At 42.4% G+C, this 17128-nt stretch overlaps 1 long non-coding RNA gene across 4 annotated transcripts; it reads left to right on the top strand.

Annotated features, from left to right (window-relative positions):
• The first annotated feature begins 2967 nt into the window (after positions 1-2967).
• Positions 2968-9615, top strand: LOC125401301 (uncharacterized). 4 transcript variants are annotated; one of them, XR_015002833.2, is made up of 4 exons: positions 2968-3055; positions 7299-7516; positions 8056-8132; positions 9088-9615. It is a non-coding gene; the product is annotated as an uncharacterized LOC125401301 (long non-coding RNA). The 4 variants fall into 4 exon arrangements; XR_007232309.3 differs by having other exon boundaries at positions 2981-3209; positions 7326-7516; XR_015002832.2 differs by having other exon boundaries at positions 2981-3209.
• Positions 9616-17128: the final 7513 nt, after the last annotated feature.

Raw genomic sequence — 17128 nt, 5'->3', positions numbered from 1 at the left:
CATACCTTAGCGAAACCTAACTCAAACTGCATGCTGGATGTAAATATATGTTAAACATTTATGAATAAAATGAGAGAAATTTTTTGGATCTAAGGTGGGAGGGACAAAGACTTCGAAAGTCAGTTCATTAAAGGAAAAAACATAAACTGTAGTTCATCAAAGCTGAAATGCTACTCTGTAGAAAGTGTTTTGAAGTTAGAAAAACAAGTTACATATTGGGAGAAAATATTTGTAAACCACGTATTACAGAAGAGAATAGTATCTGGGATATATCAAGAATGTTCAAAACTCAAGAATACAAAATCCAATCCAATCAGAATCTGAGTAAAAAGACATCCCACTAAAAAGAATACACACACACAAACAAATATTGAAAAGAGTCAGGCTTATCAGTAAATAGTGAAAAGTAAATTAAAACTACAGCGAGGGATGGGGAAGATGGCTCAGCTGGTGAAGGGACCTGTTGCCACCAACCCTGATGACTTAAGTTTAATCCACAGGCCCCACATGGTGGAAGGAGAGAACCCATTCCTGAGTTGTCCTCTGGCCTCCACACAGGTGTTACACAATTGCATGTACATACACACACATACAAACATGCAATAATAATAATAATAAGTGTTTTTAAACTATAGTGGGATATTTCTGTACATCAGAATGGCTAAAATAAAAAAATAGCGACATTACGAGACGCTGATAGACAGATCACATATGGTGCAGCAACACAAAGTGGGTTATTCGCTCTGAAAAACAGTTTGGCAGTCTCTTACAAACTGCACGCGCCACTACTGTAGACTGAATTAGTGATTAAGAAAAAGGAACTTCCTGTAAAGAAAACAGTAGGTCCAGATGGTTTCACCACTGAATTCTACCAGACATTTAGAGAAGGATTAGTGGCAAATTTTCACAAATACCTCAGGAAATGTTTCCCAATTCATGTTTGAAGCCAGTACTACCTGATGCAAAAATCAGACATCTGAACATGGTCTTTAAACAGCCAAACACGCCTTCAAACAGAAAAGTGCTAACACTTGCTTCCTTGTTTTGACAAACTTTCAAATAAAATTTAACTTAAAATAAAGCTCAGCAAGTTTTTGCTGAATAGCTTGTAATCACAATGGTTATTATAATATTTAATATAGTATATTACACACAGGCTATGTGGCTTTAGTGTCTTATGCATCTCCTATAGCATTGGGTCTATGTAGGTCCCCTAAACACTCGGATCACAGGAATGTGACATCACACCTTGCATAAGGCTGTTTCTTGTGTGGGTTTTCGATTTGGCTTTTAGACAGGTCTTGCCACGTATGCCAAGGTGGCCTAGACAGATGCGGACACCAGGCTCCCAAGGGCTGGAGTGAGAAGCGTGCACCTGGACTCCAACTCCTTGAGAAGATTTATCATTAAGGATGTGCAGTCATTCTCTGTGGTCTTAAATTTAAATTTATTTTGTGTGTATGTATATGCCGTGTGCCAGGATGCATTTGTCAAGGCCATCTCATCAGTCTAATATGATTTTTTTTTGAGAGAGAGAGAGAGATGGATAACCAGTGTTCACTCTTCAGTTAGGAACCATATTACCTTGGCTAAGTCACCTTCCATTCTCCAAAGCATGGTTTTTCTCTCTGTATAATGACAAGAAAAGAGATTTCAGAGCTGGGACAGTTCCATTAATGAATGGCATGTATCCAGCCTATGATTTTAAAAATCTACCCTTTATTACTAAGTATGACAAAAAATAAATGCCTTAGTTCTCATTTTACATTGTGGTCTCTCAAATAGAAATTTACAAACCCGTCCTTTATGCAGCATTTCCTCAAGCCCTCAGTTGTGTAGCAGAGGTAGAGGGAAGACTGAAGAAACCATCGAGATCATTTAGCTAACCTGCCGCTCAGAATCTTCACTGTGTCCTAGTCAGCTGACAGGCGTTTGATTATACGGGCCTTCTCTCAGAGCAACGCCATCAAAGCGCAAGGACGAGGCTTCGGCAGGAGGAGAATCTAGTCCCGAACTCTGGCAGCTACACATCTCTTCAGCATCTTCATTCTTCTGTTACAATGTGTGGAGCTGAAGCTTTGTTTCCCTCGGGTCTCCCCAGTCTGAGGATACTCACCTGGCTTTGCTTTGCCCTCATGGGCACACACCAGCCATTGAATACACTGGTAATAAGAAAAAAAAAATCAAAACGACAATGGCTTCCCGTCATTTGTTTGAGAACAGTATTCGCCGTAGTTTTTTCTCCAGTATCTTTCAGACTCCCAAAGAGAACCCTGAAAACACAAACACCTCCATTTTCTTGATCTGAAGGTTATTAGGTCGGGTGTCTACTGTGATTAACAGGTAGCCCTTGGAGTGTTGCTTAAAGATAGTTTCAAATTAGGCAACATAGACGGTGAGTCTGGCCATTTCTATTTTATAACGATGAATTAGCTTAAAAATGTTTACTACTATAGCAGCTTGGAGTGGCTGGGCACGCCTATGATCCCAGTACTTGGAAGGAGTTCAAAGCCAAGCTGGCATTCATAAGGAGACCAGCTCCAAACCAAACCAACCCCACACCCACCCCATTCAAAAGCCAAGAATTTCGTGTTGGCATCCCTGCTCTGAGTTCTTGACGTTTAAGCTTTATGTAGCTCTGATATTCGCCTTTCGCCCATCCCATCACTTCATCAAAGTCGGGCTGGGAAAGAGTTCTTTCAGAACCCACCCACCCATCCCAACACGTCCACAGCCATGGCAACCCCAGGCCAAGACGTCTCCCCGGCTCCGCGGCTGCAAGAAACCCGGTTTCTCCGCCAGAAGTGCCAAAGTGCCCCAGACCTTTCCGAACCTATACCCCAGCACCGCAGAGAGAAAGCGAGCTGGAGAGGACGCCCCGCGCAGGCGCTCACGCGGCTCAGGCGAGGCTTAGAGGGGGCGGGCAGGAGAAAGGGCGGGGCCGCGTGGGCAGGGCGTCAGTCCCTGCTAGAGGGTTGGGTGTCTAACCCGCCTGCCAGCTTCAGTTCCCTTCTCCGTAGCCCATGCTCCTCCTCTACCATGAATGCCACCTCGGGTGAGTGTCTGAGCGCCCTAATCCCCAGCTGGCCCCTAGTCCTCACCGGGTCAGGTGCTGTGTTGTGCGGGCATGCACTCTGGAAGTTTCTACATCCAGAGACTTCCCCCACCGAAACAGTCCGGGGACAAGATACGGATATGTTTGGGTCATGGTAAGTAAAGCATTCCCAGGATCCAACTTTAAAGGTAATTAACTTATTAACCACAAGAAGTTAATTACATTTAGATTTATTTTGTTGTAAAATCAGATTGATTCATAAAAATACATATAGAATGTGACATGTCACATTCTGACGAGTGTCAGAATTACAGAATGCTTAAGCTCGTCTGATCCGTGAGCAATAGCAGAGTAAACAAATTGCTTGTTACACAGCATGCGTCACTCAGCTCCCCACCATGGTGTTTTTCTTCAGAGGCTATATCATTTACCAACTTTGTGAACCATCTTAACTGGATTTTCCCACTTTAGATAAGTTCGCTTTGTGACATCTACCCCAATACTAGACCAGAGTTAATAACCAAAAGGGAAATAAGTCTTTCAAGAAAAGAAAAAACTTAAAACAAAAAAACCCTTACATAATTGCCTATATAAAGTGTCCATCAGCTGCAAAATGTTTGGTTTAATCTTCCTGGGAAAACCACAACAGTTATGCCCTAGATATTCCCTAGAGAAAATAAATGAATGGGAGGAAAGCTAGAACCAGAAGGATAAGTTTAGCAATTTAATAGTTACCTGATCGACAATGTAGAAGAGTAGACTATAAAAGGCTCTATACTTCTTTATGTTAAATTGTCAGGAAAGAGCATTAAAAGATGGCTGAAAAGAGAGAATTCCTTTCATTCAAATAACGAACATCGTAGAAATAAAAATTAAAAGAGCCTTCCTAACCCCTGCCCCAAGGGAGCCGAGTGTTGTCTTATTAGCACACTGATTCCTCTGGGTTATGTATTTAGAACTGGCTTGTCTCTGGGGAGAGATGTTTAGGATTGAATACAGGGTATCAAGTTTGCTATGGGACAGTTCCATCACTCAGCCACTGAGACTTTCCATAGCAGCCGTTCTCAACCTGTGGGTCGCGACCCTTGTTGGGGGGACTGTCAAACAACTCTTTCACAGGGGCTCTCTGAGACCTCAGAAAACACAGATGTTACATTACAATTCATAGTAGTAGCAAAATTACAGTTATGAAATTGCAATAAAAATTTTGTGGCTGGGGGTCGCCACACCATTGCAGCATTAGGAAGTTGAGAACCACTGTTTTATAATGTGTATATATATATATATGTATATATACATATACTACATATATTATATATACAATCTCCATATTCTGGAGGTCTAGGAAGGTGACAGGTGAGCTGTTGTCACCTGGGCTGGAATGCAGAGTCCACCCCTTCTCATTCATATCACCTGGGGAAGCTGTGATTCTTTATCTCACTTTCCCTTGCTACGATTGATTCAGGTTATATCTGTACCAACTGCCAATGAGAATTTCAAATCTTTAAAATTATTATCATTATTATTATCACTACTACTACTTTGTGTGTGTGTGCATGTGTGGATGGTGCACATGTGTGTATGCGTGTGTGTGCGCGTGTGTGCATGGTGCCTGTGTGTGTGTGCATGTGTGGATGGTGCCTGTGTGTGTATGTGTGTGTATGCGTGTGCGTGGATGGTGTGGACAGGCACACTGCCTCACGGTTGTAGGAGTCTCTCCTACCGTTATGTGGGTTCCGGGAATCCAGCTCAGGTCACCAGGTCATGTGATGAGTACCGCCCTAGGTCGTCTCACTTAACATTTTAAGGGCTTTTTGTGCACGGTGGGAACCTGTAAACTGGTGTGATGTATGTTGGCTATACATCAAAATTATTGTATTTAGTTAGTGTGCGTGTGGCAGTCAGAGGGCAGCGTGCCGACTGGTTCCCTCATTCCACTGTGGGCTGTGACTGGGTCTCCTTCCATCATGTGAGTTCTGGGATTGGATCCAGGGTGTCCTGATGTCTTTATCTGCTGAGCTGTCTCGCTAGTCCTGTTACAGTTACGAATTTTAAGCCTACTTGCTAAGCGTTTAACCACATTATCAAATTTATCTATAAATCTATCAAGTTTATGTTAAAATACTTTCATTCTTTGATAAATGCTCAGCGGGCTTACGAATTTACTGCTAAATTTCATATTATATAGTAAGATTTTCTTAAACACTTCATGTTAGTTAGAATAATGTATAGAAAAAGAAAAATGCAAAATCAAATTCCTTTTATATTGAAAATTGTTTATAATTTCAGTTATTAAATTTCTGAAAAATATGAAACTCACACATTGTTTTGTATCTGATTGCCTCTGATATTTCTCAACCCTGAAAGGTCAGACTAGATCCTGTCATCGCGTGGCCCTAATCACGCCAGCCCGGAATCCTTAGTGTAGTCTTCCAGAGTACTGAACCTGCCTTGGAGTGAGTACCCAGCTCTCTCTCGCTGGGACAAAACGTCTGTGCAGACTAACTTGAAAGGAGAACGGGCTCCTTCAGGCTCACGATTTCAGAGGTTTCCATCCACGGTCACTTGCATTATTCTCTGGGCCTATTACAAAACGCATACCATGTGGGAGCCTGTGGCAGGGAGGCCTGCTACCTCATGGCAGCTGGTAAGCAAAGAGGAAGAGAGAGGAAGATGCTGGGGGTGCCAATGTCATCTTCAAGGGCATCCCTCGTTAGGTCACTCACTGTTGTCTATTAGGTTCTTAATCTACCACCTCTTCATAGCACCAAACTGAGGACTGGGTCTTCAACACTTGTGTCTTGTGGGGATGCTCCAGACTCCGGCTGTAGCAGTGGGCCCCAGCCTGCTGAGTTTTAACTTCTGTCTCTGCCACTGACCGACTGTTTCTTTGAGCAGGTTAGGTACTGCTTTGTATTCTGGAAAAGTGTAATAGTGTATCTTTCCCAGAGTTGGGAACTGTCCCTGGTAGGACATTCCCGGGCATTGCTAATCCTCAGCAGCCAGGTTAGCCTATCCAAGCACTTTTCAATGTTCAGGAAGACTCTGATTGGTCAAATGCTAAGAATTCCAATTAAATGTAAAGTGTCAATTTTTAAAAATGTGTTAAATTCTTTAAGACATAAAATATCCTGACATACTGTATACAAAATAGCACAGTGTGTGTGAGTTTTGTTATTGGATCTTACTTAGTAAGTTTAGTGCTCCTTCACATTATACTAACTTCCTCATTGTAGCCATTTGGAGTTAGATTCATTTTCCAATCGGGGGCGATGGATTTGTTTTGGGGCTGACAGTATGGTGTTATATGCTGTCTTAGTTAGGGATTTTACAACTATGAAGAAACACCATGACCAAAAGCAGCCCGCGGAGGAAAGGGTTAATTTGACTTCCATATCCTGGATCACAGTTCATTGAAAGAAGCCAAAACAGGAACCCAGACAGGGCAGGAACCTGGAGGCAGGAGCAATGCAGAGGTCATGGAAGGGTGCTGCTCACTGGTTTGCTCCTCATGATTCGCACGGTCTGCTTTCTTATAGAAGGCAGGACTGCCAGCCTAGAGATGGCCCCACCCAGAACAGGCAAACCTTCCCCCATCAGGCAGTACCGAAAAGAAAATGCCCTACAAGCCTGCCTACAGTCCAGTCTTAAAGAGGCAACTTCTCAAATTAGGCTCCCTCCTCCCAGATGACTCCAGTCTGTGTCAAGTTGACATAAAACTAGCCAGCAGCACCTATGTTCAGGGTTGTCAGTGACTTCAAGGTCACAGAGTTGGGGTGACTGGGCAAAGATTCCTGTTGAAGGCATGAAGCAACCCAGGAGCATGAATGCCTCTTGGGGTTCATCCTCGGCTGACCCCTGGGAACAGCTGAAGTTTGTCTTCCGTTTAGGAAGAATCCAAAGCCTGTGCTATTCAGCTGTGGTTTATTTTCACAACGAGGGCATCAACCTGTCTCCCTGGGAATCCCTAGGAACCCTGCAGAGTTGATCTCTGCCTCGTTTGTGGAGACACCTTTCAAAATGTCCTTATCTGCTGTGGGAGCATGGAGTTCTGCTTCCCTCACTGCAGAGGTCCGCTAATCTCTGCTTATTTAAAGTTAATTAAATTCTTCGCCTCTTTTGTAGTTTGTTTTCTCATCTAGCTAATAAAAGGATTAGTGACATGGAATTAGGATAAGCCTTCAGTCTCTGGTAGGTCGCATGCACATTTAACAGGTGGTAATATTGCCCAATAACTCTCCAGTTTCTTAATGTACACTGCCGTCAACAGTGTGGAAAGAGGCAATGAGCCAGGATGGAGTTCCTCAGATGGGACCTGGCAAGGCAGATCCGCTAGTTCAGGTGGCAAAGCCTGGTGTCCTGAGTATGATCCCCCATGACTCGCCTGCTGGAAGGAGGGAGGAAGTGACTAGCAGTTTGTCCTCTGACCTTTGTAGGGCATTCCCCAACACCACTAAATAAGTAAGTATAATTTTTATATTTTTTTTTGGTCGTGATTCTAGCCTTTAACAGCTAAGCCATCTCTCCAGACCATGATGTAATTCTAAAAAAAATATAATTCCTCACACAGAATGAAGAGGGTTATTCCAGGCGGTGGGAATCACACAACTCAAGTTACTGAATTGCTTTTGGGGGGAAAAAAATCACAGTTTGTACACAGCCCTGTTCGTCTCTTCAAATAAGATGATTTGGATTAAATTTGGGCCAGTGACTCAGTGAAGTCCTTAGGAGCACGGATTTAGATGGAAGGAATTGAGACTCGAACTGTTCAGATAGCTTTGTGGCCTGTTTTTTTGTGTTTACGCTTTTCAATAAAATGTAAACATCTTTTTACATCCATAGACTTATGTATTTTTAATGACTATAGAGTATTAGAAGAATCTACAATATTTATGTAAAGAATTCTCTATTTCTGAATGTTCAGATTATTCGACAGAAAGAATAACACAGGGAATATCCTTGTAGCCAAATATTTGCTTCTGTGTTTAATCATTTCCCAGGTACACGCTGCCCGGAGTGGAGTCACCGTGTCAACAGATGCTGACCTTTTCAGAGCTGTGGTCGGAATTCCACTAAGGTGGCTCCAAGTGTGGGTTCTCCTCAACCTGGGAATGGGGTTGCTGCAATATTACACTTGCACACTGTCCTGCTGGCGACAGACCTTTTTACGACCTGTGCTTATAAATTTCACTTTCAAATACTCTTTTTTTTATTCACATATGAAAAGAATGCATGTGGATTATCAAAGTCCAAATGTGAAGAAACACGTGATGTAGAAAGCGAGGGTGCCTGTACCTCTCATTATTCAGAGAGAACAGAATTAGCTTGTAAAGTTGTGAAGCCTTTCAGCTTTTCCTGTGACTACACTAATGTACTATAGGTTAATTATGCATTAATACTTTACGACCTTTTTTCTCCCTCCGTCTCTTCTTTTCTCTTCCCTTTCCTTTGCCCTTCCTTCCCTCCTTCCTTCCTTTCTTCCTTCCTTTTTTTGTGCAGGCTCTCACTATGTAGCCCAGGATGGCCTCGGCTCATCATGTATCCCAGGCTATCCTTGAATTTATGGCACTCCTCCCCAATTCTGGGACTATATCACCACTTCCAGCTTGTCTACCTTCAACAACGTGTCTTGGATATTTTTGACAATATAATTAGATCTCTACCCCCGCTTTGCCTAATTGGTTTTCCTTTTTCTCTGAATTGATCCTTTATATCCTAAGCTTACCTTTATAACCATATAACTAATTATATATAGATACTTTCTTATTGATTGTGCTAACTGTATACATATTAAAGATATTGGCCTTCTGATGTATTTATGAAGGTATTTTCTACAGATATTTTTGAAACGTGTGTCTTAGTCAGGGTTGTATTGCTGTGACGAGACACCGGGACCACAGCAGCTCTTAGAAAGAAAGCATTTAACTGGAGCTGGTTTACAGTTGCGGGGGTTTAGTCCATTGTTGTCGTGGCAGGGAGCAGGGCAGATGTGGAGCCGGAGAAGCAGCTGACAGCTGCCTCCTGATCCACAGGTGGCAGAAGGAGAAACGCTGGACCTGAGGAGAGCTCTTCAGAACCTCCAAATGCACCTCCAGTGACACTCTCCCTCCAACAAGGCCATGTCTTCCAATCCTCCTCGTAGGTACCACCCTCTGGCGATGGAGCATTCAGATCTGCGCTCCTGTGTGAGCTGTTCCTACTCAAACCACGACAGCGTATTTATCTTTTATGTTGTTTTCAAACTCCCCCTGTGCATCTTTGGCCTGCCTGCTTGCTTTCCTGGTTTCCTGTAGGCGAGTCTGCAACTTTACCATGTTCCTTCGCCCTGCTCCTGTTCCTCTCAGCTCAACTCGCCCCTACACCACAGTTTACTAATTACGTTTTTGAAGATATGATACTAAATTAGGCATGATGCCACTTTGGAGGAAAGGCAGGCAGATTTCTGTGAGTTTAAGGCCAACCTGCTCTATGTGATAAGTTCCAGGACTATATAATGGTATCATGTATTAAAATATATATTAGCATACAATTGGTTTTGATCAATAAATTATGTACCCAGATGAGTGCTTCACTCTGTCCTTCCCACTCCTGGCCCTGCCTAAGACTCCAGCAAGGATTGTATTCAAGTTCATAGAAGATAAAGTCTTTGTTGTGTTGGGTTAGGTGGGGGGGGGACATGAAAAATTAGCTTACTCAAGCATTTATGCCTTCAGCACAACACAGAACTGTAATCTAGATGCTGCTTAATTTTGGGTGTATATGTGCATTGGCGTGTGTGTGTTCCTGTGTGTGGAGGACAGAGGTCAACCTCAGCTGTCATTCCCAAGGAGCTATCCGTCTGGTGTTCTGAGGCAGAGTCTCTGGCTGGGATATGGGGCTTGGCAATCAGGCTATACTGGCAGGAAGGGCCCTCCTGTCTCCGTATCCTCGGTACAAGGGATCCAAGTGTATGTGTGTGCCATTGTGCCTAGCTCGATGGAGCACTGATGATGGGTCTTCATGCTGTGCCCAAGTAAAGCACAAAACAGTTTTACACCAGTTTGGACTTATTATTTAAAGGGTTATTTATTTGAGGGGAAAAAACTTACAGAACATCATCCTACACAACAGCCAAGAAAGGAGTCTAGTCGCTGGAACCGGAGTCCGGAGCAAGAGAGAGAGTGGAAGGCTGTCGCTGCTGTTTAAAGAGAAAGAGACCATGCCTCAGTGGGCTGGTATCACAGGCTCAAGGCTAGCCCGAGCTACCCCATGAGACCCTGTCTCCATAAACAAAACAAAAGGAAAGACAGGCAGTAGAAAGGGCAATAGACTTCAGTGTTGTCAGAGGCATTCCTTACAGACGGAATGGGACCTAATGCTCATAATAATTTAATGTAGGGGGGACTGGAGAGATGGCTCAGAGGTTAAGAGCATTGCCTGCTCTTCCAAAAGGTCCTGAGTTCAATTCCCAGCAACCACATGGTGGCTCACAACCATCTGTAATGGAGTCTGGTGCCCTCTTCTGGCCTGCAGGCACACACACAGACAGAATATTGTATACATAATAAATAAATAAATATTTAAAAAATAATAATTTAATGTAGCCAGCAATGAATGAGCAGCTGCAGTGTGCCCAGCACTGTGGTGTTACATCTTCGTGAGGAATTCTTTTCTATTTCAGGAGGTAACTGGGGAGCAATTTGGCAATAGCTAAATTAAAACTTGCCAGTAAGTAAAGGTTTTGATAAAGAAATTTCTCACACAGACTAATAGGAGCATTCATGGAAGTGTTGAAAGGCATTCTCAAGGATGCTCAGGGCTGCAGAGATGGTTCAGGAGTTCAGAGTGCATGTTGCTCTTGCAGAGGACCAGAGTTCAGTTTCCAGAGCCCACTTGGTAGCTCACAACCATCCATTACTCCAGTTCTGAAGGACCTGATGCCCTCATCTGACACCTACAAGCACTACACACATGAGGTGCACATACATGCAGGCAAAACACTCAAATACATACGATAAAAATTAAAAATCTCATTTTTGAAAGATGCTTCCTTTCACAGATGCTTCTGTATTATTTGCAATAGTAAAACATTAGAAATGATCTCAGTATCCATCAGGAGAATCAGAGGGACCTACATATACCAACATGAAAAGATGCCCGAGGTGTAGTGCTCGACAGTAAAAGCAGGCTTCAACAGTAATTGTTTCCTTTGTTTACATAGGTATTAAGTATATGCTCGTGCTGGTAGAAGGCTTACATGAGGAAGTATTAGGAAAAGGCAAGGCTGCAGGGGTTCGTATGTGCAGACACCCATGGCGCTGGAGAGACGGCTGTGTGTAAGAAGGTTGACTGCTCTTCCAGCAGAGCACTTGAGCAGCTGCTGTGCAGGGTAAAAATGTCTGCCACATCGTGAGCACAGCTGCTTCCCAGAGCTGGGGCGGTAAATGTACCAGACTGAGGTAGGCTCTCGGGGAACCAGTCTGAGCCAGATCCAACTGCCAGAGCCACACAACAGCTGAGAAGGCAGCTTAAGGTTTGTCTCAGGTCAGAGAATGCTGTGGACATGGAGGAAGCCGGGTCCACACGCACGCACGCGCACACGCACGCGCACACACTCACACACACACACACACACACACGCACGCGCACATGCACACAAATGTGCACACGCATGCATACACACGCGCACGCATGCACACACACACACACACAAAATTCTAAAAAGGTACAAAAGATTTTAAAGATGCTTAGGTACTGAAGAAAAAAAGAAAATGGATATAGACAATCATAAAAATAGTTTTAAAGTAACAGTAAAGTCTTTAAAGAGAGTAAATTAATTTAAAAAAAGCCACATAAAGATGAGAAATATGGTGTCTGGCTCCTGTATGGTGTTTTGTTAAATTTTTAAAATGCTAATGTACAGAAAAACAGTAGCTGCTGAGAGACATTAGATTGTGGAAACTGCTAAATTAAGCCAGGCTATATATTTTAAGTATATATATATTCCTTAGCTTAAAAATGGAAGTCAGAAAATGCATTGTGTTGGGGGAGAGGCTATGTCTTTGTTTCACAGGAAACAAAAGGTTTATGGTTCTCTTCAAAATTCATGAACATCAGATTTGGTTGGGGGAGACCTCCTGAAAATCTTGGCTACAGACATTGAAAAAGAAACCAAGAAAGACTACAGGGCAGGTTGCATAAATGATGACCCCTCTACTATGGGAACAGCTCTGGGACCGGAGGAGACATGATACATTTGTTGGCTATAAAGTCCTCGTGCTTTATTATTAAATAATAATATTTATTATTATATATAAATGTCACCCTTTCATATGGCATAGATAGAGGTTTGGTTTTACAGTCCAAACAGACTTATAAAGTTAACAGAAACCTTTTACCTGCTCAAACATAGAAGAAAAAAAATCATCTTTAACTGACTTGTGCACACCACACATTCCATACTTGTGTTAATGCAGATACGTATGTTATCTTTAAAAGGCTGTGTGTTTTCACAACAAAAGGACCAGACACCAATGAGGACACATAGCACAGGTAATCCAGCCTCCCAGAATACCTCTGTTGCAGTGTCTTCAAAATTCTGCATACAGAACAGCTTCAAAGCTCCTCGCTGTGATGGTCCAGCCTCACAGACTACTCCAGCCAGGACCTCAGAGAAGCCCTGCATTACCCCATCACACTGAGGCTGGTCAACAGCTAGCTCCTCTACGACTTGATCATTATCCCAATTTTCTCAGGGTCCCCTAAAGATGCCGTTGCCCCAAACAACAGGAAGCAGTCTAGAGAAAACAAGGTCCACATTCCCAAGACGTGTGGTGGGTGGCTTTTGGTCATTTGGTGGGTTGTGGATGTTTGACATTGTTTATGGGGGTTGGTTATAAGTTGTTGTCGGTCATGGCCAGAAAAAAATCTAAACAAAGGAGATTATATTAAGGGATCTTTTTCTGAACATAGAAGGGGAGATATAGTATAGAAATAGTGGGATAAAAGGATGGATTGTTGAGTATACTTTTGAACAGTCACTAGTCTCAAATATTTTATGTTGGTATATTGACACAAGTTTAAGGTTATTTTTGTTAGACTGTATATAAGCTTTTACTCTTGTTTAAGGTATTGTATCTATACAGCTCATTTTGCTCTAAAGAGATGTAATTGGTCCTAAGGATCATTAATTTTACCGAACTGATATATAATTGACCATATGGTTTAAGATGCAAGGTCCATTGTTTATCCAATCAGAATGAGAATTAAAGGCCCTGTCATTGCTAGTAGCAAGGTAGTTATCCAGGGCGGACAGAAACTGGTACCGATTATCTGATTTACGCCTTTGCCTCTTGCCCCTTTTGATGATTTTTCCAAACATGGCAGATTGTCTCTAGTTACTCCTGGTCAATTAGCATAGAACAACCAGGTTCTCTCAAAGCTAAAAGCAGTTGTCTTTATCTCATGAGAAGTTAAATCAAAGCCTCCCTGATTTTGTAGGACCATTTCTGTAAGAGAATCTGTTTGTTTTAGTTTAGAAATGGAAACTTTTAATAACTCTAGTTTCTGATCAACCTGTCTACTTACTTTGGAAATCATGAGAAGAGGCACATTTAGTCAAACCATTAGTGCATGCCTACTAAGTGGTCTCAGAGGTTCAGGAATACTGCTGTGGTCTAGATGAATTAAACTATAAATGAATAGTGGACATCAGAATAGGGGAAACTGCCTAGGTTAAAGGTTTTGGATATTAGGTAAATTTTATCCCCTTATAAATTCTCTAACATTAATTTAGGCTGCTGCCAGTCACAGTAAATTTTGTCAGTCGGTGGACTGGTAGTCTGGTTAGTTAGTAGGAGGGGCTGGTGTCTAAGCATGGCCAGCAATCCTGGCAGGTTTCTTGCTGGGAATGGTTTGCTCTATCTCCAGGGTCTCAATCTGGAGTATCAAGTACAAGTCTTCAGGTTTTCCCTGTTTTCCAAAGGACAGAATCTTTCTAATGGAATTTCTAGATTTTTAATTTTATCGCTATTGGATTAGATTTTCGTATTGTGTATTTCTTGGGTGGAGACTTTCTTTTTATATATTTATTTGTGTGTTTTTAGGAAACCTCTGTTTCACAACCCTGATTTTTGCAATGGAAATTCTCTTGTTTCTAGCAACTAGGAACCTAGCCACTGAGTGTGCATAGAATTTTAAATTCTGTATTCCTATCTCAAAAGATAAACTCCCACACATTGCCTTTCTCTGATAAAACAAGACTTTTAGAGTAAGCACCAGTGAGCAAAGGCCAAGATGATACCTGTTGTGAAATATTCCTTTACAGTGTGTGAAGATATGTCACTGTGATTGGTTTAATAAAAAGCTAAACAGTTGATAGCTAAGCAGGTTTTTGAGGTAGAGAGAATGCTGGGAAGAGGAAGAATGGAGAATCCAGACAAACAAGGAACAAGTTGGACATACAAAATGGGATAGAGATAAAAGTCACATGGTAGAACATAGATTAATAAAAAGTATGGGCTAATTTAAGTTATAAGAGCTAAATAAGTATAAGTCTAAGCCATCAGCCAAACTTTCATAATTAATAAAAAGTCTCCATGTGGTTATTTGCGAGCTGGCAGGTGAGACAGAAAAATCAACCTGCAGATACCTTCTGTGTATCTGTCTTCCTCAGTTTCCAGGTCCTGGCTTGAGAGCAGTGGGGTGTGGGCCATGTAGTCATACATACCAAACATAAGACTCAGGAAGTGTAACTGAGGTATGCAGAATGTGTCAGGAGACACAGAAGAAGCAGGATGGGCATGAGATGTGTCTGCTCCTAATAGCACCAATCTACTTCAAAAAAGGGACAATGGGCATTGAAGAACCTCCATATGGAGTTTGCTTTCATTGTGGCAAAGTCAGCCACTGGGAAAGAAACTGCCCTTGCCTCAATCGCTGACAGCTTGGTGTCCAAACTGGACAAACAGGGCACAAAGAAGAAAACTGCCAAACTTTGCCGAGACAAAGATGGACAGTCCTTCAAAATTCCTTCTTCATGGAAAAGACTGCCAGATACTCTAGGCATGAAGGTTGAAGGTGGATGCCCCAACGTTACAGAGGAATCTTGGGTGATTATCCAGGCCACCAGCTGTTTCTGTCATTTCTCTGGTTTTCGAAGTTGCTTGCTTCGCACTTCCTATTTAACCAGCTAATATTTTATCCTTCTTGGGTCTCTGGTAGGGATTGAAGACTAGATAGTATACAGTTTTCCTTGCTACAAAATTCAGGAAAAAATAACTTACACAGAGATATAAAGTTTATAAGGTTGAGAAACATAAAAGCTTCAATTGTTCATTTAAGAAGATGATTTTAGCCGGGCAGCAGTGGAGGCACTTGGGAGGCAGAGGCAGGCAGATCTCAGTGAGTTTGAGGTCAACCTGGTCTACAAGAGCTAGTTCCAGGTCAGGCACCATAACTATACAGAGAAATCCTGTCTCAAAAAAACAAAACAACAACAACAAAAAAGAAGATGTTTTTAGGTTCAAAAAGTTATTTTTAGGATAGTTAAACAAGTTATGATAGAATGGTTTAGGTATAAACCTTTGGTCTCATTAAGATCATATAGATAACACAGGACTTTCTCTGAATTTGTCAAATACAGATAGATTGGACATTGTGAATATAATTCTTACCTGATAATTGTTTTTACTGTATATAGTTTTACTATGTTAAAGTTAAAAACCTTTCCTTTTTATTTAGACAAAAAGAAGGAAATGTTGTGGGGTATGTGTACACTGTGTAAAGGTGTATTGCTGTGGTGTGATAAAAATGGTCAGTAGCTAGGCAGGAGGTGAGGTGGGACTTCTGGGCATAGAGAGGAAGTGGGAAGAGGAATCTAGGTGCTCAAGGGAGACACCAGGAGATATGGAAAGGAAACAGGAGGTGCAAGATGAAAGACAGGTAATGCCATATGATAGAACGTAGATTAATATAAATGGGTTAATTTGCTGGGCAGTGGTGGCGCACACCTTTAATCCTAGCATTTGTGAGGCAGAGGCAGGTGGATATCTGTGAGTCTGAGGCCAGCCTGGTCTACAAGAGCTAGTTCCAGGACAGCAAGGGCTGTTACACAGAGAAACCCTGTCTTGAAAAAAAAAAACACACACAAAAATAAATAAATAAATGGGTTAATTTAAATTATAAAAGCTAGGTAGAAACAAGACTAAGCTATAGGCTGAACTTCCATAATTAACAAGAAGTCTCTGTGTCATCATATGGGAGCTGGCTGGTGGGACAGAGAAAGACCACACAAGTGCACGTGCACACACACAAATAAATAAAATAAAAACACCATGCCTGCCAAGAACTTGAAAGGGTCCGGTTTCTCTACTTGCTGTTTCCAGGACAGCGGGAGGCCGCGAACACTTGGCTTCCCCTGCCTCCTCCTGATTGGACTTTAGTTCACCTTGGCAGGACAGCAGCCTGCGCACGTGTGCTGATGTGTTTACACGCAGCTCTCAGAGGAAGTCACGCGCCTCTGTTTACTTTTCTGAAGAGCCTAGCAGGTTACCTCTAAAAATAATCGTGCTCAGTGTCAGAGCTTCTGGGACGTGGGGGTGTAATCCTCACACGCTCTCCGCACTTTGTGCCCTAAACCGGGCGTATCCAGTTTCCCGTATGTGACTCGGATCAGATAGCAGAGAAGCAGCTGCCAAGTCGTCCAGCCCCGGAGTTCATTTATTAACGGATCCTGGGGAAGCGCTCTTAAAAGTGGTCTGAGCCTTTTCCTGTGGCTGCCATTGGAAGTGATGCTGAAATTTAAATATGCTATAGCAGCTTGTAGTTCTTCTGTGACTTTCCAGAGGAAATACTGAAATGTTCAGGACCAGCGCCTCGACTACGAACATTTGATTTAGCCACGACAAATGTGGGATGTCTGAGCAGCTTCTCCTTGCTCTGCCTCCCCAACTATCTTGTCATTTATATTACATTTTTGCCCTTAAAATTTTCTTTTTCGTTTCTTGAACCCAGGGCCTTGTACATGCCAAGCCCCCGACCACTGAGCTCGATGCCAGCCTTGCATGCGAGCCCCTTAATAAAGATTTTAAACTG

This window comes from Myodes glareolus, chromosome 8, assembly GCF_982192425.1.
Source record: "Myodes glareolus chromosome 8, mMyoGla1.1, whole genome shotgun sequence".
Taxonomy (NCBI): Eukaryota; Metazoa; Chordata; class Mammalia; order Rodentia; family Cricetidae; genus Myodes; species Myodes glareolus.
The sequence above is the reverse complement of the archived record's forward strand: the minus strand, read 5'-3'. Positions and strand labels throughout refer to the sequence as shown.